The 27,219-nt window shown below is 46.0% G+C and overlaps 1 long non-coding RNA gene across 1 annotated transcript; it reads left to right on the forward strand.

Annotated features, from left to right (window-relative positions):
• The first annotated feature begins 759 nt into the window (after positions 1-759).
• Positions 760-26,577, forward strand: LOC311437417. The gene is made up of 3 exons (XR_014693455.1): positions 760-823; positions 25,376-25,588; positions 26,105-26,577. It is a non-coding gene; the product is annotated as an uncharacterized lncRNA (long non-coding RNA).
• Positions 26,578-27,219: the final 642 nt, after the last annotated feature.

Consider the following 27,219-nt stretch of genomic DNA (forward strand, 5'->3'; position numbering starts at 1 on the left):
TGCGTTAGGGATGATTTCCCCTACAGTCAGCCACTTTAATCACCAAAACTGACCAGCAAAATAATCTTTTGATTCCCTTCCACCAGCCGTCCCCTCTCCACAATCAGCTCCTCTGGGTGGTGTTGCACTTGTTGAAATATTTTCCTTTCGTAGCTACACAAGGTAGAAAATGTTAGGCTTGAAGAGTTTGCATGACATAAATAAATCATGCTGTAGGGATGCAACAAACTGCCCATGTAGGAAACATAGCACACAGATAAGGGAGAGCATTAGGTCTGTGCACACACGGAATAGAAAGTGCAACTTCTTTGCTAAACACTGTTTTGGCTACTAATGAAGTGCAAGTTTAGACAGTAGCAGTAACATAATCACGGTAGTATATTAGTAAATGTGATGTGCTTTTAACAGAAGTGATTTGTGTGGTTCTTGAGATAGATGGCATGGTAGGCAATAGGACAGACATGCTCTGCAATAACGCTGCAAATGAAGCAAGTAAGGTATGAATGGTATGCCTAAATCCGTGGGTTTGGGAGGAGTTCCCTATGTGATTGAAATGCTAATTCCACCTCTTAATTTCAGTTTAAAGTAACCTGCAGCTCTGATCATTTTAGTGTGATTGATCCAAATCAGTCTAGCAGAGTTAGCAGGTCGTAATTAGGCTCCATTTAATCTTAACGCAATCTGATGATCACCACCTGCAGGAGGGCTGATGGCCCTTCAAAGGAGGCAGCCTAGGAGGCTCCTGCTTCTTCTAAGTGGGGTGCTGGTGGCTCCTGAGAGCTCCTAGCTGTGTGGTGAGTAAGCACGTTAATGCATAGTGCACGTAGGTGTTTCAGAAGTGGATGGATTTAAGTTCAGGTTCTTATTTCTGTTCATTCTCTCTTTTAGATGCTTAAGAGGATGGCAATGGAGTTGCTGTAGTAGAAGTGTGACTACTTTATTTGCTTTAATGTGGTTTGGAGGGCTAGACTGGAGAAAGAAGCACAGAGGGAAGTGTAAGCACATGTGAGAATGAGAAGCTGATAGGAATAAAGCCTGTATGCTCTCCCCTCGTAACAGAGCTTGAACACATGCACGAGTCACCTCCTGATTTAAGGCTGTGATGTGAGACTTACAGAAGAGCAGGCAGCTTGCAGCAGCAACTCTCTGTAAAACAGAGGAGGTGGAGATGTGCCTCTGTGCTGTATGGGCTTAAACCTGCACCTGCAGGCTTGGAGCTCCCCAACTAGTTCAATGTACTAGTGTTCTGCAGGTAGCTTCCAACCCAAGCTTTCCTTGGTCTGAGGATGAGCTGCCTTGTGGGCATGGTGTTAGTGCTGCAACCCCTGCTCTGTTTCCAACAGCCTGGTCTCTGGGCCAGGCAGTGGGCATGTAGCTGATGGGCATGGGGCAAAATGGCCATATGGCTCCTGATGTGACAGTTAGCATCACAGGTTGTAGTGTGCTCTGCATGCAGCAAATATGTTTCATGACAGTTAATCCTCTAAGGATGACAGCAGAGATAATACACACACATATATATATGTATGTATAAACATACATTTCTGCAGAAGCCACTTGGTTGCATGAAGGTGGGAATGTTACTGGTGCTCTCCTCAGGGCTGTGCGGACTCAGCCTGTTACTCTTCAAGCTCTTTGAGTCTGTCTTTGGTTCATGTCTATTGTCACTTAAACTGGCTGAAAACATGTGAACTGAGCAGTATTTCCTCTTCTGGTTTAAGTAATCATATCTGCCATATGAAAACCTATGTTATCAACTGAACTCCCGTGGAATTGCTGGTGTATGTTGATCTATATATGGGTGTTATGTTTGCAGACTGAATAATTTCACAGTTTAAGTACCAATATCCTGGATTTAAACTTGCACTCTGAAGATATTTTTTTTGCTGCTCTTTTTGTTTTACTCTTTTCTTAATCTGATGCCTTTGGTTCCTGTTATCATTCTTGCTATTGACTTGTTTGCCTCTTTCCAAAGGCAATCAATTGTAAGTGAGAAGGCAGTGAATGCTTGTGCTCCATCCAGAGAGGTTTTTAGTCCATGTGGGGAGCTTTTTATTTGCAGGGTGCTTTTTCTCTTTAAAATAGCATAATCCTCATTGTACTGATATTGATGTGCTTCTTAATAAGGTTAAAAGTGATACAGAGCAAAGCAGTAAGTGCATTGACTCAGCGTAGCTACCTGCCTGAGTTGCTTATATGTTTAAGTTACTGCTGTTGATGTGGTCTTTAAGAAAAAAAAACAAAAACCAACTTTGTCTTGAAGTTAATATTAGGATATTAGGGCTTACTAAGGCTTAAATGCTGTGTAAGAAAGTGTTTTAAAAAACTACATGTTCCAATTCAGCTGTTATGAAGCTATTTTGTAATTCAGCAAACTAGTAACATTTTTCATATGTTTGAGGGGCAAAGTTACTACTCTATGTGGCCTTTAGGGATGTGGATGTGTTGTCAGGCTGTCAGTGTAAAAGGAATGAGTAGGCATGAGTATTGCATGTGATGGCAATAAAATAATCTTGGAAAAGACAAGAACTATGGGGTCCCTATAGGTGACATCTCGGACTGACAGAATAAACACAGTGCTGTAGTCAGTCCCAGACCTTATGTGAGATGGGTGCTGTCCAGATCTGTCGTGTGAGGCTGGGAAGATGCAGAAATGTGGGAGGGGTTTTTACTGGGAGGGCTGGGGTCTCCTACAGGCTCAGTGGATTTCTCAACAGGATGAGGTGTAAAGATAAAAACTGGGAAAGCATTAAATTGTTTTTCCTGAGGGTTAGTCTCAAAACAAGAAAGTGGTATCTGGGACCTGGACAAGGGAAGGGGGGAGAGTCTGGTTCGAGAAGCATTTGGCATACAAGGCAGTGGCAGTCATGATACAGGGAGGTGTGGCAGGCAGGAGGAGACTCTAAGGCCAACATACCCAGGTAGGGGTTAAAAAAAAAAAAAAAAGAGGATGTCAGAAGAAAATTGTGGTAATTGTCTCCTTTATTGTCTCTTTTCTTGAAGAGCAGCCAAAAAGCAAGGAGCCTGTGAGCAGCCTGTTGCTGCTTTGCAAGCTCCCATTAGGAAATGAGATAAACTATGTGCCAAAACAAAGCAAAGAAATTTTCCAGGGCTCAGGGGAGAAGGTAAAGAAGTTATTGCAAGGAAAAGTTTATATATAAACGAAGTGTCCTCAAAAATGAGGACAGGCAAACATGGCAGGTTAGATGTGAATAGGTGATAGTGGCCTGGGAAAGTTTCCTTATGGATGGAGGTGCCGGAGCACCTGTGGAACTGCTCTGGGGCATCCCATGCACACTGAGCAGCAAGGCTGTGACTGCAGTGTCCATGTGTGATCGTCTGGGACCAGCTGCCCTGGTGAGTGTGGTGGATGCAGAGGAGGCCTTCACCAGAGCCTGCACTGTGGGCCCTGGGGTTCTCCTCCAACCCGGGCGCGTGGGAGGCAAAGGGGAAGGCAGCTCCCACCAGGGGAATGGAGGCAGGGCAGGGATGTCCTGGCAAGATCGGCCTGCCTGGAGGAGCATGTGGTGCCCTCATGCCACGTGGAGCTCTAAGGCTCACTAAAATAGTCTTCTGGTGTTGTGTTGGTGGTTGACATGCTGCTTGTCGGGTTTTGTGAAGGAACCTCTCCAGATCTGCAGTTACAGTCTGGTATCCTCTGGGAAGGATGAGTTGGCATGAATGAGGCAAATCCAGTTTTATCTTTGTTTTGGCTTCTTCAAGACTCACTGAGAGGAAAGGCATTGGCATGTGTGTCTCTATGCCTTGCAACTTGCCTTCAGGCAAAGGGGCTAACTGATCTTCAGCTGCAGTGGGTATTTCCCTTGTTACAATTCCTCTATCAGCTTTGTAGTGACTGGCCCTCTTGCTATTACAGTGAGAACAAAACATGCCCTCGTTTTCACCTTTCTTCAACAACAGTTAAGAAGGGTCAAACCAGCCTGGACAAACATTCTTGTGATATGTGCTGTCTGGGAAGAAATCGTCCTAGGAAACTTGCCTTAGGGTGCTTCTCTCTTCCTGGAATTTACTGTGTCCTTTCCAGAAGGAGGATGGAGCTAGCTGTTTAAATGCCCCCGGTCAGCACTCTGATGTTACAGGGTTTTCTTTTGCACAGCTCTAAAAAACCAAAACCCAGCCTGTGCGCTCCGTGCTGGCACATCTCGCTGCTGCTAGCAGGGCGTGCTGCTCTCCTGGTTAGGGAACAGCAAGGAGACGCAGCCCATGTTTGCCAGTTGTTGATGGAGGATGTTTTTCTAAGCTGAAGGAAAAAGGCTGCATGCAGCACTGCAGGAGAGCAGAGATACTGTCCCGAGGTCACTATCAATGGGATGATTTGCCCTTCACTTAATTCTGTGCTGCTCTGCTGTGAGGTGGAGACCCATTCCTTGGCTTAGTTTTTAATGTTTTTAGTTTCAAAACAGCTTTTTAATCTGATGGTTTTCTCTGTAAAGTGCCAAAAAGTAAAGGATGGGAGGCTCAACTAGGTTGAATTACAGCAATGATGATGCTACAGCCACTTCACTTGAACCCTGCCACTGCTCCTGGTGAGCACTGGGGAAAGGTGCCAGATCACCTGCCTGTTGGTTAAATGTAGTTCAGAGTGTTTTCTGATGATTTGTTACCATTGTATCTTTGACACAGCAGACTGAGAAGACTATTATGTGAAAGAAGGAGCAAAGCTGGCACAATGTCTGGATTCTGTCCTCCCAAATTCTGTGAGCTCCCTTTCTCTCCTCCCTTTCCCAGAACACCTGCTGTGAGGTTGGAAGAAGCAATTAACTTATTTCTATTTCCATTGCTAATCTTCATGCTTTGCCAGAGATGTACCTCCTTGTCTGAGTGGTCTGACACTTTTACAGCTTATTTTCTTTCTGTCTGCTCTGATTTCTGATTATTTGACCATAACAAGGAGAGACTGCTCCTTCTTTGTATAGCTCTGGGCCCCTGGTGCTCTGACCATGAATGAATTTCCCTGTTCCTGCCAGTGACTTCTCTGCTCTTATCTAAAACCATCTTCATCAGCATGTTCCTGCGAGTGCCATAACAGAAGGAACCTTTAGATCCATGATCTGATATCTCTGGCCAGCCTCCAGGAGATGTTGACGCTGGAAAATCCTGTAGGGAAGGGAATGTGGTTGCCTGCATTTGGAAGCTTGTTAAATATGTATACAGGCCCTGAAAAATGGGGTAATTTCAACAGAAATGTCCATTTGAGTTTCCCCCTGGGGCTTGCAGGCCATAATGAGTGGGGAGTGTTGGGCTGTGCACTGAACCTGGCCTTGAAAGTGGCCTCTTGAAACATCAGCAAGTATCTAGAGCACAGCACAGTCAGGGATGAGACCAGAGCTTTTTCTCCATGTACTAATACCACACATCAGTCTAAGTTCCACAAGAGGATCTGGTAGCAGCATGCCCTGACCTGCTCCTGAGACACTGCTGGGTGCTGCTCTCATCTGAAGCCTAATCAGTCATGCAAGTGTGCAAACTTGTGGGGAAACCACCCCTGAGTGCCCTAGTGAGTTCACACAGACATTAATGATCTAATCTCCCTGCTAGAGTAATAGCTGTGGCACTAAGGAGATGTGACTCAGCAGGGGGCTAGTGATTAAGAACAAATTAATAGATGGTATGAATAAAACAAGCTGTAAGAGCCTGTTTTCTTTAGCAATTAAGATATACTGGGTGAAAAGTACAACTGAAAATTGCTACTTTTGGCAACTGCCTGACTTCACTGAAAAACTAGATGTTTACATGCCCTGTGAGGGGGAAGCAGGAAGAGAACAGGTAAAAGCAGTGTTTGAGTCCTGTGTTATGCTGGGCAAGACATCAAAAGCGTAAGAAGTGGAGAAAAAATCTTGTATCAGACATCTGATCATCATCAGCCCTACTTCTAGGATCATTTTGGTAGCCCTCTGGAAATGCTGCTGAACCTTCCCAGGCAGTGGGCACCTGATGCTGTGTGCTGGCACCTCCCCAGTTCTCAACCCCATCTCTTCCCAAAGTCCTGTCCTCCCATCGCTGCACTGGAGGAGGCAGCCCTGTGCTTGGTGCTGCCAGTGCCGGCTGCACTGGGGGCTGATGCCATTGACAGCACCAGGTGGTACCCGAATTACCCTGCAGCTCCAGGCTAGTGTCTGTCCCTGGGATTTTGGCAACTCGAAGCAGCCCGAAGGCCATCTGAGCAGCTTTAGTCAGCAGAAAGGCAGCTCCAGACCAGGCTGGATGCCTGCTGCCCTGACACCAGCTGCTTTCTGCAGAGAGCACAGCAAGCCCAGCACGAACCTTCCCTGCTCTGCTAAGGCAGCCTGGGAGCAAAGGCTCCTGTGCTCTTTATTGGGCTCTGCACACCAGCAGGGCATGGGTTATAGATTTTCTGTAGCCAAAATATATCTGAGGGACTGAGAGTGGTGTCTGCAACCGGACAGTGCTTCTAAATCTGCCCCTGGCCTCTGCTCACTGCACAGGAGGAGCAGCACAAATGCCTGCTCATTGACATATTGGGGGGAGGCTTTGGCTGCCCCATGCTGATGGGGACGTGGGGGTGCTCAGCCAGGGGCTGGCCCCATGCTCCCCATGGCAGGGCTTCTAACATCGCATGGTGACATTGTGCTGTCAGGCATTACAGCAGAACCCCTTTCACTCCTGCCCCAGGCAATATTCTCCTCTTTAGAGGTGTTTTGGTGTCTTCTCCTTCCTGTTCTGTTTTTTTTTTTTTTTCTTCTCTCCAGGCTGTTCTGTAAACAACCCGTTGTTTTAAAATCATATGGAGCATCTGCAGTAGTCAGGTGATCTTAATCTTTTATCTGACCTTAACTATCACTCACTGCATGCCTCCAAAGGGTACGGGTCCTTGCACTATTTTGCTCTTAGCTTCCTCCAAACTTGAAACAGGAAAATTTGTAACAACTTTATGGTATCATGTTAATCACTTCTGTCTTCTCACTGGCTTTTGTAAAGCTGTAGTCACTGCACATGATTCAAAAGATGTTAGTTTTATTACTAAACTTATAGGGAAATAGATGTGAAAAATTGCATGTGCTGTTCATGCTGATTTAAGGGCTCCTAAGTGGTGAGATTCTGTCTTGCCATTGCATGAGATGCAGCTGTGTTACAGCTATAGTAATAGAATGAGTTATCAAGGAGTGCTTTTCCTTTATAGGTTACCTAGCTGATAAAGCTATATAAATCTTCTGACTGAAACACTTGGGCACATCTCATCCTTCATGGGATGTGATCTCCAGTATCCTGCCTTCTGCCAATTCCTCTTTTCTGCCACCAGTGCAAATCTGAATCAGTGCCACTTGGTATACCAGCATTAGCCTGTTTTGGCATGACTTAGCTGGTGTTTCTCTCCTGGGAGGCCGGAGCAGCACCTGGCAGACAGCCTGCTCTCCCTGACCAGCTGGAAGCGCTGTGTCTGCTGCTGGGTGCCCGTGGTGTGCACACCCCGAGTCATGCTGCTCCCCGGGGATTCTGCTAGTGCCACTCCTGTTTTGTGCTGGAGTATTAAATATGCTGCAGTGGGCATCAGAAGTCTCTTTATTTTTCTCCCCTCATGCAACCAGTTGCTTCCCAGGATGGAGGAGAACAGGTTAAGGCTGCTGAGCAGATGTGCCTGACTGAGTGGGATGTGTGTCAGGGGATTAGCAGGGATGTGCTCCCCGGTCTGTGCTGTGAAAGCAGGAGGATTATGTACAAGTGCAGAAATGTCCCCCTGCATCACGGAAACATATGCGTTCTGAACTGAGTGCTGCTGAGTGACTGTGTGCACTTAGCATGTGAATAAAGTAATTATGCGAGTGCATGATGTGTGGTAGCCAGTAGTATGGGATCTCAGGTTTTTATAAAGGGCAGAAAATGACTGGATTTTTGGCTTCAGGTAGCAGGATGTTGTACTCCATGGCCCTCAGTACAGGTAATATGGATATCTGAGATGTTCCAAATAAAGATACCCAAGAAATGTGTTTGGTCTTGAGTCAATCTATGGCTGGAAGTAAGTGGATCTTACTCCAGGTTCCTGCCTTGTACAAGAAGCAGTCTGGAGCAATCAATGCTCACTGGTCAAAGCTAGGAACTGATGCTGGAGTTCTGATCAATACTGGGCTGTAAAAGATGTATTCTAATAAGAAACTCACCTGGTGCTGCTCAAAGGTGTTAATTTGATCCTCTTACATGAGGGCACCTGTGGTTAATATTCTGATTCATATTAAGGAGAAAATCACTTGTTTTTACAATGCTGATGAGCTGCACCATGAAGGCCTTTGCCAGAAGATATCACCTTGTGATTTTAATGCCTTTGCCTTGAGCCTCAGCAGCTCAGAGAATCATCGAGTTGGAAGGGACCTCAGAGCCCACCTGGCTCCAGCCCTCTGCTGTGGGCAGGGCCCCCTGCCTCCAGCCCAGGCTAATGGATTAGTGCTGGATAATGCAAGAACTTGAAAATTTCCCACATGTTCTAAGATCCAGATTAAAATCAGTTTCTAGTCTGAGAAACCACAACCTGTTCATTTCTAACATTGACAGTCCCAGTTAATAAACTTACTACTGGTGGTAAAAGGGCTCTTTGGGATCTTACACAGACTGCTCATTCTCAATTTCACATGAAGGCACTTTCTGTACACATTTATTTTAATTTTAGTGCCTTTAAGATATTCCTGGTAGGATGTTTACTGCACAAATAGTGGTTCTCTCTGCACCTCATCATGCAGCAGTGTTCCTTGGTGTGAAGCAGCAGCACCATGCTGCCCCCAGCTCAGCACCCAGCAGCTTGCCTGGTCTCTCACTTGCTGTGCAGCACCTGGGCCAGTCCAGCCATCAGCCGTGTGCTGCCCTGCACTTAAACCCAAACCAGCACCAACACCTAGGTGAGGGCTTGTTCTCCTACAGGCTTAGGGCCTTGAAAAGGAAGTATAAGGGTGCTGCACCCATTGACATGGCAGATAAGTGGGTGGATGACACTGAAGTGGAAGGAGCGATGAGAGGTCAGATCTGGACAGCCCAGAGGGCTGGGCAGTCACCAGCAATATGAGGTTTAACAAAAGCAAGGGCTGGGTTCCTCACCAGGGTTGGGGAAACCCTGCCTGTACGTAGAGGTTGGGGGATGATAGGCTAGAGAGCAGTCCCACAGGAAGGATGTGGGAATTTTGGTTAATGGCAAGCTGAATGTGAGCCAGCAGTTTGCCCTGGCAGCCAAAAGGCCAAGCGTACCCTGGGGTGCATCAAGCACAGCAATTTATTCCTCTAGAGCACTCATAACTTTTATTACTGTGAGGTGCCTTACCAGCATGCTTAGTAGCATAAATTATTTGCAGTGTTAACCTCTGCTCTGCAGCAGTAAATAGTAAATAGCAGTATCAGTGCCCCCCCCCCCCCCACAGCCCCCCAAGAGCTATCATTGTTCATCCTTAAGGATGTTATTGGGAGAAGCAATTCATCTGCAAGGTAGAAACTCCCACCAGGGCAGTGAAGGTGTTACCATTTAACCAGGCAGTTATTGGTGAGCATCTCAGTGCAGCATCTGTCTCCTGGAAAATAGAAAATTATAGGTAGGATTGGTATCCCTGTGATATGAATCAGTGCTATGCAGGCTTCAGATTAATTCTGTGTACTGAATATCGCGTGCTCTATTGCTGTACTGTATACCATGCAGCACAGCTGTCACAGAATGCAAACACTTTCTCAAGATTGGCACAATAGGGGGGTTAAGCATGGTCTTATCAATAGCTTACCTGGCTGTAAATCAGGACTTCAGTGTATAAGATTTTACTAAACTATTGAAGTCTTCAGTGGTACCAAGTATGGAGCTCAGCATTTCTCTGTCAACTGGTGGCACAGTGTTGTACTTCAGTCGGCCCACTATCATTATTTGGGACTACACCAACCCAAGTATAACCTCTCTCTGTCTTTTTTGTAAGTGGAAGTAGAGTTAGCAATACATAACCTCATATAAGTCATGGCAAGAATTTGGCATTTTTGTGCCTGGAGCATTGTTCTGGGTCACATGTTGGTGTTCCAGACTTCAGTATTACAGTGAAAGAGTTAAAGAATGGATTTTTTTTTTTTTTTTTTTTTGCAAGACTTCTCAATAACTATAGCAGCCTTAGGCGTTTTCTAACTTAACATCAGCGTCTTTTATTTTAAAAGCACCTTTATGGTGATTACTTCTATATTCCTTAAGTAGTTCTTTGTGTCATATTTTGAGTTTAATGTGTTTAAAAGCAAGTAATCTGAGAGCAGAAGTGAGCTTAGATGCAAGGGAGTGGGTGTCATTCCCACTCTGTGTGAAGCTCCCTGGGACGGTGCCTCTGCCCTGGGTCAGGTCTACCTTGGACCAAGTATTCCTTGTTTCCAGACATGCTCTTCCCAAACATCGAGAAGCAGATCAAGTTCCCCAGTCTATCTGCAGCATGCAATTGGCTTTGAAACTCAGTGGTGTGCTGCCTCCTTCAAAATGCTCCAGCCTTAACTTCCTTGTGATGGCGTTTTTGTGGCATTATTGTTCCTGCCTTAATTTAATCTTCACTTGCTAGTCTTCCTTCTAAAAAGCAGAATATAAAACTGCATAAGGAGTCTTTGCTGCTTGCATTCATTATCCTTCATTTCTTAAATTGTGGCAGCTCCCACTGTCTCTTCTGTAAGCACTATAAGCATCTGTCAGTGGTACCATTAGAAAAATCCCATTTTCCCCTGGCTTTGTAAGTTAGCTATGTATACCCAGTCTGGATGGAAACTTGCTCATGTTTTAGCTCCCCTGGAGTGATTGCTTTCTTTTCCTTGTGGATGTTAAAGTAAAGGCATTCCATCATTCTTGAATTTGATTTTTTTTTCCCCTTCTGGTTCTTTAGCTTATCTGCTTCATTGTATGTATTCTGCTCTGTGCTTAGTAATTTTTTTTTTTTTTTAGGAAGAGCAATGAATGTTAGAGGCAACTGTGCTGTTCTGTAGACAGAGTAATTTAACAACAAAAAAACAACCCTTCCCCTACAGATTCACGTCTGACAAATTTCAGCGTCAGTTGGCCTCAATTTTTACAGATTTATGCATTTATTAATCTATTGACTGAAAAAGCTTCACACATTTTCTGAAGGAATGGTTGCTTCACCAATTACAGTATTGAGGAAATTACAGTATTGAACAATAAAGGCTAAAATAGTAAAAGACCTTTTAGTGAGACCACCGTGACCTCTGTCATTCTACAAATGGATGGGTGAGAAAAGTAAAGCAAAACTAAAAGTGGAAATGACTGCAGAAATCAGCTTTTTGCACAGATTTTTGTAGCCAGCTCATGCACAGGGCCCCATGCCCAATGTGGCAGCTCAGCCTCAGCACCCAGCGCTGTGCTGTGGGAGCCCCGCTGCTGCTCTGATGTGACCCACCCCGCAGGGACTGGAGCTGACACCCAGGCACCACCCCGCAGTCAGTCCCTTGGGTGCCCGTGCCCTGGTGCCCCTCCAGTGCTGGTCTTTGCCCCTGGGGAGGGCGCAGGGTGCTCTGCCAGCCCCCGTCTGCAGGACCCCGAGTGCTGCCTGGGGTGAGCTGTGCGTGCCCCTTTCCCCTGCTGCTCCCTGCCACCCTCTGCCACCCTGCTAGGAAGTGAGATGAAAAAGCCTTCATCTCAGGTTATTTCCTGAGTCACTCGTAATGTCTCACCTCTGCAATGGACAGGTGCTGAGCCTTTTGGCTCTGAATCTGCCAAAACAAGTGGTTGTTTTTTGGTTTTTGTCTCCTCGGCTTGCAGCACGGGGCTGGCTCCCACACCAGCCTCCTCTGCTGAGTCTCTGTTTCATGCCTGGGGCTTAAACGTTCTGGGCCAGCTGCTGTAATGTGTGGTCTCGCTAATGTTTCTAATGTAATATTTATAATAACCTGCACAGCAAAGAGAGCCCATGGACCCTAACAGCTGCTGTTTCCCTTCCATTTTTCCTGTCTGCTTGCTTCTGGCAAGGCAAAAAATGGGGAGAAGTGGGAGTCCTGCCAGTGATGCTTCGTCTTGCTGTTCAAAACATGGGTTCACTCTCTGTGCTAATCTGTTTGCTGCAGCCTTCCTAATAGTCTTTATATGGAATTATTATGCACTGGCAAATAACCCAACCTGATGAATGTTGGTATTTAGCAGGGCAAGAATTCAAGCTAAATCGGTTTTGGGAACAAAATCTGTCTCTGCATAATGTCAGGTCTGCCCTGATAATGCAGTTTTGTGTTTTTATTTCGGTGCTGCTCAGCCCTCTGAAGTGCGTCATGCCCGCAGGCAGCGGCTGCTCTGATCACTTCTGCTTCTCTCTAGGTATAGCAGCAGCATTTGTCAGGCACGCAGACAAAATTGGGCTTTCTCTATTCAATATGCAGCTTGCACTGGTAGCTAATGGCTGAAAATAAAGCTATTACAGCTGACCTTATGGACACAGCTTTGTCTCTGCACCACGGCCAGGACTCAGCCATCTAACTGCAATCCCAAGGAAGCTCCCACTGAAGTAGCCCCGATGAAGTGGCTGAATGATGATGCTATGGAAATGTGTACAGTGCCATCTGAATTGTAAATGCTTCATGCAACTAAATGAGAACCTTCTTGGGGAGCTCGGCTTCTTCCCGGGGAGGCTCTGTATGGGCAGTGGTTGGCACAGGAGGAATTTGGGTTTGTGCACCAAATCCATGTGTGTGTTGGGGCCTCCAAGGTGCTCATCTGTCTGCCCCGTGCTTCTGTAAACTTTACTTTGAAGGCCTGTACTACAGATAGCAGGGAGAAAAACTGTTAAAGCATATACAGTATTAAGTGATGGTTTCATTTTAAGGTTCATTCATCATTTCCCTTTTAGCTGAAACAGGCCTTTACAGGGAAAACCCTTATTTGATAGTCTTAGATGGTATTAAAATGGTTTCCTATTTCAAGAAGAGATGAACAGCTCCCTGATAAGCTGGTTATTAAATCTGATCCTATTTCCTTGAGGACTGAACAAGACAAATATATTTGTGTGTGTGTGTGGGGGGGATGTCGTTTCTATTACCATCTCAATCAGGATACGTCTTCACCGGTTTCACCACACATGGAGGAAGAAGCTTCAGTACTGGTCTGCTTCTGAAAAGCATTGAAGTCACAGCAAACAGCTGTGCTGCAGCAGCTCCATAACTTGGATTTTCTTGAGTGATAGAGAGGAGAGGGAATGAAAGGAGTGAAGACAAATTGAGAAAGTGCCACGCTCATGTGTTCCACCTGAAGCAGAGATGCTGTCCTTGCTGTCACTGGTACCCGTGCACCCAGCGCAGGGCTGGCAGGGCCCCGAGTGATGCTGCCCTGCCCTGCATGGCTTTGCTGCTCCATGTTCCTCCTGCTCTGCAGGCACAACAGCAAAATCCATTTCTCTGCTTTTGTCAGCCCTTCTTAGGGTATGCTGCTTCAAGTCTCCTGCCTTTTAACCTCAGCTGGCCATTAAATGTCTGTCTGCAAAGAACCAGGTTAGGTTTCTGTTAGTTTGGCTGGTGGGAGCTATAAACGGCAGCACCTGGAGCTGCTTCCCAGGCTCTGGGCCAGAATGGGTGTCACTGCCTCGTCCCAAGGTGGTGATGTGCAGCAGGTCCTGGGCACCCTCCGTCCCTCCCCAGGGAGAGATGTCAGAGCGTTATTCAGGGTATAAGTAATACATCACTATATCCTTGCTGACATCTTTGAAATCGGGCTGTGGTGTCTGAGGATTTAGCATCCAAATCTGAGCTGAGCCATTGGCATGTAGACAGATTTTCTGCTCAAGAGGAGCAGAGCTAACATGTCCATGCAAATTAGTGGAAACCAGAATTAAAAAGCGATTAAGTTACTTAGGAGCAGAAGTGCTTGTGGAGGTGTTTGCTATACCCCCAGGCTGGTTATGGTGCAGGGCTGCTCACAGCCAGGGAGCCTCATCCACATGGGTGCTGCTGAAAATCAGGGCCTGGCAGTGGATCTCCCGCCTTCAGGTGGCTTTGTCCTTCAAATAATGGTACAAAAGTAACAACAAAAAATATTTCCATGCACATTTGATATGATATATCCCTCTTAGAAAAGTCCCTCTTAGTAAGAGCTACTTAGAAATACGTCTACAGCAGCTTGTTAGAGCAGTTATAAATAATGCAACAGTGATGCGGAAATGTCTGTAATGTTACTTTATTTACTGGAGGTGCACTTTCTCCCCGAGATATGGAATTTTTCTGTAACTCTTAAATTTCCCAGATGCTGCTGTGTGGACTACAACACAGAGCACATGCTATAGCACAGGTCAAGCTACAGCTCAGCTGACGTGTGGCCTGGGGCTCCTCTGACTGTACACACCATGCTTTTTCTCATAATTATCTTGTCATGATAATTCTCCTTAATTATCTTGCTGTAATAATTTCAATAGGTGAATTAATGCAGAACAGTCACTGTGCAGCACGGGTAATTCCAACAGCTCTGTGTTCTGTCAGTGTTTCTGCTGACAGATCAGAATCCCTCTGCTCCCACAAAGAGCGCTTCCGTGCTAATTTAATAAGTGCCCAATTTCTTGCATTCCGTGTTTCTGTAGCACAAAGGAAGCCATAGCACAAGGTGTGAGGTGTGCGTGGCATGTCTGTTACTGCCCTCTGAGAGGGGATGGGAGCAGGCCTGGGAGTGCTGCAGGAGATAAAACTTCGCTACTGTAATGGACCAGAGAAGTTCTGCAAACTTTTGCTGTAATAGTTTACTGTTACTGTGTAGTAAAGTCTGTGATTCAAAGTCTCTTGCACACACTTTTTTTCAGAGGGGAGAAAGTCGGAATGCTTCTTGTCTTATGAAGATTTACAGGAGTTCAGCTGCACGCAGAACAACCCAGGTTTAACAAAACAAAGCGTTCTGACAGCGATATTTGTTGTGTTGGTGGCACAGCGGGAGCTTGAATTTGGTCTCTTCTTCCCAGTTGTGTTCAGAGAGGGAGGGAGAGACCGAGGCTGGGGGTGAAATGCCTTTTTCTGCCTGGCTGCTGAGCACCTTCCCCTTGCCCCAGGGTGCTGTGGCCGCAGGTCCTGCAGCTTCCCCCCCTTCTGTGCACAGAGCTGCAGCATCCCGCGGTGATGCTAATTCTCTGGGACAGGGGAAAAAAAGACCTGTCTCTTTCTGATCTCGTTAGCTGAGAAGTGAATCTCAGGCTTGTTAGCTGGTGCTGCAGTGCGGTGTGCGTTCCTCCATCAATCAGGAGGCTGCGTTTTGGCACCCTCAACAGAGCCCAGGAACCTCTTAAATACAGGCGACCTACATACGGCCCCACCATGGTCTGAATCAATAACTTTAATCTGTTTTTTCAAAGCTGGCTGATTTAGGTAGGCACAGTCTCATGCACAAACTGTTGGTGAAAGCTATTATGGCCACCCATAATAGCAGAGGGTATTTTATGGTGGCTGTGTGCAGGTGCTGATGGAGGAGCTATCAATTCCTCATGTGCTGCCCAGTGCCTTTTTACTGCATCCTTTGCCTTATCTTGCTCTGCAAGTCTTCCGAGTTGCAAGGCTGCCTTCTTGATGCTGTTCTCCAAAGCTGATAAAGCTTTGAGGGTAATGAAGTGCCCTGGTTTCCCCCGGAAATGGGGAGAGGGAAATAAAGCCTTGCAGATGGTCTCAATGCTTAAACAGACTCATCTCATCCTGGTAAATAAATGCTGGCTCTCCTGTAAGAGCAGCTGTGTCGCACCTGAGCTGTGGTCAGTGCTCTCCCAGGCAGCTGTTTATTGTATCAGACTACTGAGAGCAGAAATGTCACCCTCCTCTTGGCTTCTTCCAAAACATGGGGTTTTGGTGCTCCCTCCCCTCCCCAGGGAGAGAACGCTTTCTCTCTGAGTCCCAGACAGCATTAAAAATTCATGGCTCATGGCTTTCTGTTGTAAAGCTGATCGTTATAATGACATTTATTCTGAAGCACAACAGCCCTGGGCTTCTAGGAGGAGAAAAGTTGGGAAAGAATAAGTGGCTGCTGAAAAGTCACTTTGACCCATGCAGGGAAAAAGTAAGGTGCTTATTTATAACAAACATCCAGAGAAAGCTTTAAATCATTTTAAATGATTAGCATGTGGAAAAACACTGTTTTGATTCGGTTTCACTTGTATCCATGCATGGACAATTGCTGAGTCTGGATATGGGCACAGACCTGTGCCCCACTGAAGCTGTGGGTTTCTCCATTGGGCACGGATCCTGATATCCACGACTATTGTGTTGATCTCGGGCTCAGTGAAGCCCATCCAATGTGCAGCTAGCAGAGGAGCTCTGGGAGGTGTGCTGTGCTGCTTCTCCTGGTCAGGTTTCCTGCTTGGAGCAGGCCGTGCAGGATGGAAAGTGCCTGGTGGGGAGGCATCTTCCAAAGCACCTCCAAGCTCCTGATCACAGAACGGCTACCTCTAGGTGAGGATGACCAAAGCCATGCTGTAGGAGTCTCCTGCATTTGGATTTAGGTAGGCACACAGCTATACCTCCAGACTTCATTCCTGTCTTTCTCTAGCGCCGGTTTTGTGCCAACTCTCCTTATACAAGAGGAATTGAATGCCACCAGCAGCTGGACCTGTGTGCAGGAGCCCCCTGGGGCAGGAGGAGCTGAGCCCTGCAGGGCCAGGAGCGTGGAGAGCCCTGCGTGGGTGCAGAAGGAGGCACGGCCCTAGCCACAGGCACTGTGTGGGTGCCCCTGGGCCCTCCCTGCCACCAGCATCCTGCAGTCAGCACGGGTCCTGTGTCCTCTGGGCATGCTGCAGCCAAAGCAATACTGCACTACTGACGTGTTTGATGGTCTGTGGTGACAGGTGCTTGACTGACTTTTTCTTTACCATGCTCACAAGCAGCAGGTTAAGTATGGAGAACTGAAACTCTGGACAGGTTTGTTGCCTGTGGCGTGGTGATAAACCACAGAGACGTCGTGGGTGACTGCTTCCCGAGGCAGTGGTTTGGTGGTGGTGCTCTTGTGAATGCTGCCCCCACCCCATCCCTACGTGATATTAATGTCTACTAGCTGCTCAGACGTAAGATGTCTCGAGATTTGGTCAACTGCTAATAAAAAACAAATCTCTATATAACTTTGCACCCAAAGTGCAAATGGACGCTTTCATTTTCTGGATAGAGGTAATCTCAAGATATAATGCAACCGTTTATTCTATTGTAAATGAGAATGTTACAGAAATATTCTCAGCATTTTTATGACTTGATAGTGGTCTTAGATGATGTGAATGCATGTTGTCATCTGATGAGGTGCTGCAAAGCAATCTTGAGCAGCTTTTTGTAATTTCTTAGTCCTTGCGTATTCCGGTGGAATTTGCTTCTTAATTTGGAATTGCAGATGGGAATGTCCTGTCCTTCCCTCCTGGGGCTTACTTAACCAGCTCTGGCAACTGCTCAGGAAAATCTCAGCATTGCTTTCCATTCATTATATGTTTTAATGGCCACACAATTATAATAGTGCAACAGTTGCTCATTTTTCAGTTTTTCTTTCATTTTGTGCATGTTGAAACAGCACCAAAAGTCAGTGAGGATAGTTTTTGGACTTGCAGACGTGTAGGGAGAGGGCACTCACAGACATCACACTTGGGTCCTGTAGCATCTACAAATGACGCAGTTTATACTTAACAGGAACATTGCTGATTGCTGATCAGCTAAGGCTGATAACTTAATTAGGAAACTAATCTGTGCGCACTACCTGCAAGGTACAGACCTTGCAGGGGGCCTTGCAGTGCCCAGGGCTGGGTGCTTGGTGGGGGGCACAGGGGTGCCCTGAGCAGCTGTGGGGCTGGCATCCCATCCCACCTCTGGTAACTGCCTGCACGTGTAACTTCTTGTTGCTGGAAATCCATTCCCTTCTGCTGGCATGTGCTTATTGAGCGTTTTGTATTGCTTGTCTTCCATCACTGCTAGATGCTGTAGCTTGAAAAATAGGCTGTTATTATCAGGTCACCATCCAGGTGGTTTGGGGGGGGGGGGGGCTTTTTCTTTCCATTTTTGTGGCTTTGGAAAGTTCCTATATGCTTTTTTCTCCATTTGCCCACACATGAAATGGATATAATACTTACCTGTCTAACAATGTTGTGAAACTTTTATTTATTTAAAAAGATGGTTTTAATACCTTAGGATCAAGGTACAATTCAGTCCTAAATGCAGTGTTGTATTTCCACCTTTAAGCAGTTTTTCAGCCCTGCTGTTCCTTCAAGCTTACCCTTACAGTAGAGATGAGTGGGGTTGCAGCAATGAGCAGTGGTCTGTGCCCTGTCCTTGTCCCACCTCTGAAGGTAAGCCTTGGAGCTCCATCTGTTTTCACTTCTATCTTCACTCCTGTCAGTTAGATAGCCAGGACTAACCCCCTTAAAATTAGTCACATTAAAAATGGCAAAGAGTAGATATGAACCAAGAATACCCGAGTAACAGTAAACCAAATTATTTTTTAGTTTCTATAGAGATGTTTGGGCTGGGAAAGTAAGCAGCCATGGCATAAAATGTGCAGGTCGGGGGTAAACGATGTTGCTATTACTAAAAACACATTCTGTATCTTGCTTTTTTTAGAAGGGCTAAAGATCAAAACTTTATGAAGATTTTCTTTTTGTAAATGGGCTAAATAAAAAAGATGTTATGTTTTTTTTATAGCAGACTAAGAAAACTAAAAGCAATGGTACTAAAACACTTGACATCTTGATCCTGAGTCATTATCCATTCATGTCAATGGAAAATCCTTAATTCCTTAAACATCAACCCCACTGACCATGGGGTTCAGGAATATATAGCCACCTCTATTTATACTCTTGATTCTTCACTAGAAGCAATGGTGGAAAAGCATTTCTTTATTAAAAACAAACAACAACAAAATCATCTACAGTGGTTTCTAAGCAACAAAGTACAGGAAAAAAGCAAGTTTTTTCTATTTCCTTTTATGCTCATTTTTAACAATATTAAACAGGCTGGTTTCTCCCAATGCTGGTGAGGACGCAGTGTGCAAATCAGCATTAATTCCTCCTTGCAATCTGCAGCTCCTCAGAATGTTTGATTAAAAAGACACCAACTTCTCTGGACATTCAAAGCATTAGAGAAAAGTGCTGGAATACGGCTAATTTAGCCTCATGCATTCAACAATAGATCAAGAAAACATTCAGCAAGTCCTGGGAATACAGCTCTGGGTTATTTACAGACTAATCATGAATGAAGCAGGGGAAGCCACTAATGAACAGTGTGCTTAAACTGAGTGGAACAGCACAAAGAGGCAGCAGCCGCTGCCTTTGAGGTAAAAGCCTATAGGTCACGGCTGTTTACAGATTAAGCACCTTCACCATCTTGCTATTGCTCACAGTGCTTATTTGAGAACAGGGAAATCCTTCTGCCAGTGCCAGGATTGGTACATAATCTTGACATTGCTGGATAGACAAAACAGAAGACTTCCAGTCTATTTTAATGAGGGGTTAGATTTTAAGAGCTGGGTAAGATCTGGCTGCCACAATATCCCATTTCAGGGGTGGCTGGTAATGGGGCTGAAGGAAGAGGATAATAATTGTGTGCCTATGGTCCTTCCCCTGTACAGTCTTCTCAGCTCACAGCTGAGCACGTGCATTTCACTATTTTTTTTCAATGTCGTATTTTAAACCTTTGTCAAACTTCCAAGTTTTCTTTTCCATGCCTTTAATGACTTCAAACACAGTGATCTTACCCAAAATGCCTGAATCAGGAGCGAGTGTGTACCAAGAAACATGCTCTGCTGTTCTCTGTGAATTCCTGCTGCACCCAGGGGCACAGCACAGCCCTCTGCTGCTGCCTGGGGTCCTGCTCACATGCTGTGTGTGTGCTGTGCCCCCCGTGTGCTGTGCCCGGGGTCCCACTCACGTGCTGCATGTTGTGCTCTTTGGGGGCTCCAACTAGTGCTGCCTCCTGTGGGTGCTCAGGCAGTGGTTTCTGCTGCTCCTCACTCCACTTGTAGGGTGAGGTACTGCAGCGCACACCTTGCTCATTGCCTTGCAGATGCCCTTCCACAGATGAGCATTAGTTTTTACTGTGATAACATAAAATAGAAAACTGTCAGTGATGGATTTTCTTGGGAGGGTAACGATGTGATCACATTCATCACGCAGCTGAGGGTCTCCTTCCCTGCCACCTTCCTTGTTTCCAGGGTGCCTGACTGCACTGAGCAGAGCAGACTGAAGAGCCTTTCTTGGGCCTGCAGAAGAGATTTATGTGGGGTGGTTTCCTGCTACAATATTTTGCTGCTTTAAAAGTTTATTTGTACAAAACTGAGGAAAATGCCTCATTTTGGCTGTCCCCTGGGGAATGCTGCAGCCCTCAGCAGGTGCAGCGAACACCTGAAGGCTCCTCAGTGTGCTCTGGACCCCAAAGCTTTGAGTTTCCTATGTCCTGGTGGAGATATTCTTTAACCCCTCATCAAAACTGAGATTAGCTATAGATTTTTTTTCCCTGTGATATTTAGTGAAAAATCTTTTATTGGAAATGGAGGTTGCTGATGTACTTGTTTGTCCAGATAGTCCTTCTTGCTTTTTGTCCTTGGGAAGATTTTGGCAGCTCTGCACAGCTCCTGAGCGCTGGGGCAGGCTGACTGCAGCTCTGGGACCTGAGAGCATCCTCGGCTCTCCCAGCAAGTGAGCTGCCCTCCTGCGAGTGCCACCCTGCCTTTTGCTGTCCCTCTGGGAGGTGGCCCTGGTGGCCCTGCTGGGCCAGGTGGGCATGGCTGGGGGGACCCTGGGTGGCCCTGCCCTGCTGGGGCATGCGTGGAGAGCCTGGCCTGCAGGGCTGTGCATGGGGCTGCGGGCTGCTTGTATGATTGCTGCTGGCCCGGCACATTGTTTGTGGCTGCCAGAAGCAAGCTGACGAGTCTGAGCAACCTCTGTGTGTAACTGCTTGGGAAGTGACATTTAGATGAATATGAGATTGTGATTTTTGCTTTTAGGGCTTAAAAGTGCTGTTAGCTTCCCTCTAAATGCCTGTTGTTCAATTCAAACGTCTGGCTTGGTTGCTGCGAGTGTTTTCAGCTTTAAAATATATTGCTAAAAAGTTGCAATGAGGAATTAAAAACATATTAAGAGCATCACAAATCATCCATCCAGCCCTTCGGTGGACTGTGGGAGCTCCTGACCTGTCCCTTTCCTTACACTTGCCAGGGTAAGCATGTGAGAGCTGCAAAGCTTTGGCTTTATGAAAAGAGAAAGTGACCCTCAAGGACTCCATAATTCATGCCCTGGATATAAGTAAACACTACTCATTATTTTAGCTCTCTGTTGGCAGCAAAGTTTGCAAAATGGTAATGTTTCCCTCAGAATGGCGTTTGGATTAACAGCGTGAGGGCTTTAATGCCAGCTTCCCCGAGATGCGTGGCTGTGGCTGCTTTTCCAGAATGCTGTTTGCCTTTTAAACATGACGTGCATTTTTCTGGTGTGAGGTTCCTCTCCAGGAGAGGCTGGGAACCTGGTCTGGCCCACTTTTCTGCCACAGAAGAGGGAGCACTGTTGCCCTGCTGCCCACATCGTCCTCGAGGCTGCACGCCCTTTGTGAACCTGCAGCTCCTCTCCCCCAGCTGCTGCTGGACGGGGCCCTGTGCCTCGCCTCAGGCTTTTCTGTGCTGTTCCTTCTGCAGGGATGTTGTGTGCCATCAGGAGCTGAGTGTGAGGGCACTTGGTGTCACAGCCATCAGGCCAAGCATCAGAACCACTGCTGGGAGACACCCCCCTCCACCAGCACCTCATCTGCTGAGTGATACCATGCATTACAGATGTGCTCCTGAATTCCAGCTTACCTCTCCTAATGCAATGTACCTGCAGGTTGTTTTCAGATGTGGGGAGTATTTACCGGGCCAGTGGAGCTGCAGTACCGAGCACAGTGTAGTTTCTTTTTCTGGGTTTTAACTGTAGGTGATCTTTAGCAGTCATAATGGGGTGAGAAGTGCAAGATGCTTCCCTAAGGTCTCTTCTAGCCCCTGCTAATTGTATGGCAGCTCTTTTTTTCCTAAATTGGTCCTTAGATTGAAGTGTTAGCAGGGGAAGTCTTCCCACCCCCTTCCCTGGGGAGAACTTCATTACCAAATAGTCTGGTTCTTCTGTTGTTTGGGTGTTTTTGGGGGTGAGAACTTATTGCCTCTTAAACAGTGACCATGGTGTCCTGTGCTGGACCTCCTGAGGACACCCTGCTCCACAGAGACCGTGTCTCCTCACTGTTCCAGCTTGCATTGAGGCAGGGAAAATGCTTGGGCAGCCACAGAAATTACTTCTTGCTTTCAGCCTTGTTCAGAGCAGATGCAACAGGGCAGCAGTGCAGTGCTCCTGCTCGCAGCAGAGCCACAGCTTCACTCCATGCAGAGGCCGCTGGACTTCTGCCAGCAGGCATATTTCTGACGGCACTCCTTCTGGCAGGACCTCACGGGGCTGCGGCTCAAGGCAAGGGGCAGTGGGAGAAATGGTAATGAATGAAATATATTACTAAATGTGCCATGTTAATGTTGTGCTCTGTTTTGTGGAGCTGGAAGAAAAGAACTAACTTAGCTGTGTAGTTAGCTGCAAAGCAACAAACACCACTAGCACAGGGAAGTGCACGGGTATTTAGCAGTGACTCACAGAAGCAGAAAAGACCAATGCAAGATTCAGCATCAGAAATTCCGCACAACACCAGGGATGTGACCCTACCCTTGGCAATGGGTAAAATGCTAGGGGACGATTATTTAGCATATTCTAATAGATCCACAATGAAGCTGGGGAGGATGTTTGGCATGCCAAGTAAAAGATAGGGAGGGGTGCAAACAGGGCACCCAGGACATGAGAGCAATGCGAGGGTTTCCCTCGGGGCTGGTGTGAGACCAGCAGCCTGTTTGAAGATAATATGGAAATGAGAGGAGAATTGCCATCAAGCAATTGCAAGTCAAGCAAAGCTTCTACTTATGCTTGAGACAGTGGAAAACTTTAAGATTTGATTCTGCCAAGCTATAACTACTCCCGGAGTTAATAATCTTCTGGGGCATGCTCCTGGGAATTGAGTGGTTTTCCTTTTCTGAAGTTTGTTTCAGAAATTAATTTCAAAATTCTGAGTTGAATTATTTATAAACATACGGCAGGTTGTTAAGCATTCACTAATGACAGGCTTTTCCACAAGCAGGTGAATGAACTGATATGTAATCTTTGTTTTGTACTATGATTAAAACACAAAGTCAAAAGGTCACAAGGTGAACATTGACTAAGTTTTTTTTCTCCTCCAAGCCTGAAATATATCTTTATTTCTAGGAACCTGGACAGATGTTTAAAAGTGGTAGGAGGGATACTACTTAATTACCACGAGATCCACATTTCATCATGTTAATGAAATAAAAGTTACTTTGTTACCACTGCTCTAATTCTGTTGTCTTCTGCAAATTTGATCAGTAGTGATTTTGTTTTCTTCAAAGCTCCTGATTAAAATGCTCAGCAGCCTAGAGCCAACTGTCGATTCATGCAGAGATGAGGCTGCTCAGTGGGCTTTCCACTCTGAGACCAATCACTGAGATTGCATTTAATTGTTTAAAGACCATTGTATTGATTTTGTATTTTTCTCCTTTCTTAGTTGAGAAGCTGTATGGTACTAACTCAAGTTTTAGATATATTACACCAGTGCTGATTCATCTATCACCAAAATATGTAACCTTCTTCAATTATGGAAATCATAAGATAATTTTTTAGTTTAATTACCACAAATTAGAGTTAACTGTCTAATTATTTAGTTACATTTCTTGCCTTTCTGTTACTTGAACTGATTTTACTTAAATCAACAAGAAATGACATTTCCTAGACAACTTTTTAAATGAGATGGATTGTCAGTTTTCTTTCCATCTTTCTGCTTTCTCTGCTATCCAATTTTCAGTACTTCCTAATAGCCTGGAAGTCCTTTGTTGGCATGGCTGCTGTCTACCAGCTCCTCAGTAACTGCAGGGAAGGATAAGCAGACTATGTGGGCATGTGCATCTCTGTTTATATACTAAAGAGGAATGTTTAATACTGTTTTTCACCTTACTGACAGTCATGCTATTTGTCTGCTTATTGATAAATACAGTTTTCAAGATCCTTGGCATAGTTCTTAAAACAAACTCATGCTATCACCTCTAACCCTGCTGGCAGAGGTTTTTTGGGTACTGTCTACACTGGGTTTATATGTATGCTCGTGCTTTTGTAAGTATCTTTATATTTCCATTCTCTTTGGGCAGTTCTTTCAATTACCACTAATACTGTCAATAAAGTTCACTCTTCAACCCCTTTGGCTCATGCTGGGCCCATCCAGCTCTGTGTGCGCATCACTGACCTGTCCTTACCCTGCTTGTGTTTGCCAGCTGTAATAAAGTCACGATTTCCCCATACTGAGCCCTCAGCCCATGGTGACGTGACATTGCATGCCATGTTTTGGCATTACTCTGGATCAAGGAGTGCTTTCTGTAGCTCAGGGTGTCTTCTGTCACATAGCTTGTGGCTTTGTGGTGATGTGGGGCTTTATCCCCTCTGTTTTCCAGGAAAGCAGCAAAATGAAATGCATAGACCCAAATTTAGAAAGCCTTTCCATGCAAATTTGGATTCTGTATAAAGAGAAGAGGAACTAGCAGGCAATTCCTAGTAACACATGGCAAAATTTCCTTTCACATATGACCAAAAAAAAGCTCAAAACATCCCCTCTTATTTGTACCAAGCACCTGCCACCCTCCAGGGTGAGCACTCCCAGGGACTTCCCTTGGTGTAGGCACATCTCCCTTGTACCTGGGTGCTGCCCTCTGCGCATCCCTGCTGACCACAGCAGGGCCTCTGCAGGGACTGCAGTTGTTGCTTCTGTCTGCCCAGGAGGTGCTGGCCCTGAGCTGCAGCTGGTGAGCAGGGCTGAATTTCTGTGGGCATTGCATCCAGTTAGCACTCTGTGTGCAGTGCTGTGGGGCTGGAGCACTCCTGTGCATCCAGACTCAGGAGCAATTTCTGACAATTTTTCTTTTTTCCTCCTTCAGTTTTTCTCCTTCAGTGTTGTCTTGATGTCTTTTCCCTGGCTCTGTGGATCCTCTGGAAGGTCTCACAGTTGCACCATCAAACAATTCAGATACTGGAAAATAATATTTCCCACCTAAAATTAGATGTGAGTTTGTGTGGTGGTTTGGAAATGCTTCCTTAGCAATTTCTGTAAGTGCCTCTATAGAGAATATAGGCTGAAACTGCAGAACAGCCTGAGAAGCTTAACTTTCCTGTGGCTTCAGCAGGAGCCATTCCTCCTAATTTCTGACTTTAAGAGAGTGAACCTGGGTGTACTCAGAGAGGAGGAGACAGAGACCCTGGTGCAGCTCTTCTCATCCAACTGATCAAAGGAAGAGTGGTGGGTGGGGATGAGGCTGACTTCTGAGCTCCCTTTTCAAGTTTAATTTTTTGCTGTGTCTCACTTTTTCTTTCAGAGCCATCTGCATTTGCTAAGGAAGGAATAATGCTCTTGCTTTGTAGTCAAATGTGCCTGACATCCCTGGCTCCCAGAGCACTTGCATTGAGGGAGCACAGAACAGGAGAGTGACAGCTGTGAAGAAGCGCTGGTGGTGGCCATGTTAGGATGATTTGTAGGGTTGGTGACAGCAAGAGGCCTCTGCAGCCCACGGGAAGCCATGGAGCTTTAGGTGTGTGCTGTCCCCTGGGAGCCACCCAGGTGTGCAGGGCACAGGGATGTGGGCTGTGGGTCCTGGCTCAGCGAGTGCAGCACTATAGAGGTGTGCTTGTTGCTGACTTGCTTCTGCAACACGTGCTAGCCTAAGGCTGACTGTATCTTAAATATGAGTAATTGCTCTCCAGAGTTTACAGAAGAGGCCAAATTCCTCATCTTCAGTTGCTGTTCACTCTTGGTGATCTCTAATTCTGCTATAGAAAGCAAAAAGGGGAACAAACCGATGAAGCCTGTGTCAGTGCTCAGCTGGTGGTGCTGGAAGCACAGAGGAGGCTCAGCAGCCTCCCAGTCCCAGGGCACAAAACACCCCTGGCAATTTTTCAGGTACGGTGTTTAGAGGAGAAAAAAATAAAACGCCACTCATCTATTTTTTTTTGGCACACTGCTCTGTGCTTTTAGTGGTCAGATGCTTTTAAAACATTTAAATTTGTAGTTTATAACTTTAACTTTTTTTTTTTTTTTTTTTTTCTAGTGCAGTTCCAGAAGCCATAGCCATGCAAGGAGAGGTTTTATGTGCAGCTTAGTGCCCACAAGATTCACAGTCCCCTGTGCATCTGAAAGCCTGAACCTTATATCAAAGCAGTGTTAGACTGGGACAAAAATAGTACTTTAAAAATTAAACGAATTAAGGTGAAATTAAATTAATCAGCCAAAAGTATTCTTTTTAAAGCTCCCTACAAGAGAAAACAAATTAAACGTTTGTAATTGCAGCTATGTTAGAGTTTATCCACAAGTAATTTTTGAATGCTGTCTTGTATGGAAAAAATTCACGTTAGTAATGATGATCATGGAGCTGCACAGCATACGTGGGTTTCAGTGTGTTGTTTTCCACTGGAAGGGAAGACCTGTAGATTTCACCATCCTAAAGCACTGAGTGCTAATTGGAAAAGAGTTTACTCACAAGTAGCTTCTTACCGGTAGCCACAGAATGGTACAAAATGATGTTAGTGTAAATAACATAAAATGATGCACACAGCAGAGGGAACTGAAGTTGCAGGATTTATTTATTTTCAGGGAAAAATTAGTCTGTTAGGCAAATAAAAGGAAAAAAAATCCCATCTATCTCATTTGACTTTTCATCAGAACTCAAAGTTTCAGAGGAAAGCTGGCAGCAGGTCAGTGCTGTCACAGATAGGTGATGTCTCCTGGTGGGATCCCCCAGCAGATGCGGCTCCTCATGTTCCTGTCCCTTCATTTCCCCCTTGACACAGAAGACAAAATGTGCCCACAAACCCTTCTTTTAGGAACATGGGGCAAAGGGATGGTGGTGCAGTCCCAGCGATGTTCCTGTGGGCTGTAGGCTGCCCGTGGCCCCGATGCTGCAGGGTGTGTGGCCACATGGGGCTGAGCTGAGCAGCGTGGTGGCGGTGCCAGGACCCTCGCCCAGGCAGTGCCACCAGCCTGGCCCCACCAAGCAGCCAGGATCTGGAGGCACAGCTCAGCCTCGCCCCGGCTGAGTGGGTTAAGGGGTGCTTTATAGGCTCAGGGTGCCAAGGGCTGAGAGGGGAACCGTGAGCAGTTCCTGTTTGACATCACCGGTAACTGATTAAGCTGTGGAAGTGTGCCTGCGCAGCTGAGCCTCGCTGG

The sequence above is a fragment of the Aythya ferina genome (genome assembly GCF_964211825.1).
Source record: "Aythya ferina genome assembly, chromosome: 5".
Classification (NCBI taxonomy): Eukaryota; Metazoa; Chordata; class Aves; order Anseriformes; family Anatidae; genus Aythya; species Aythya ferina.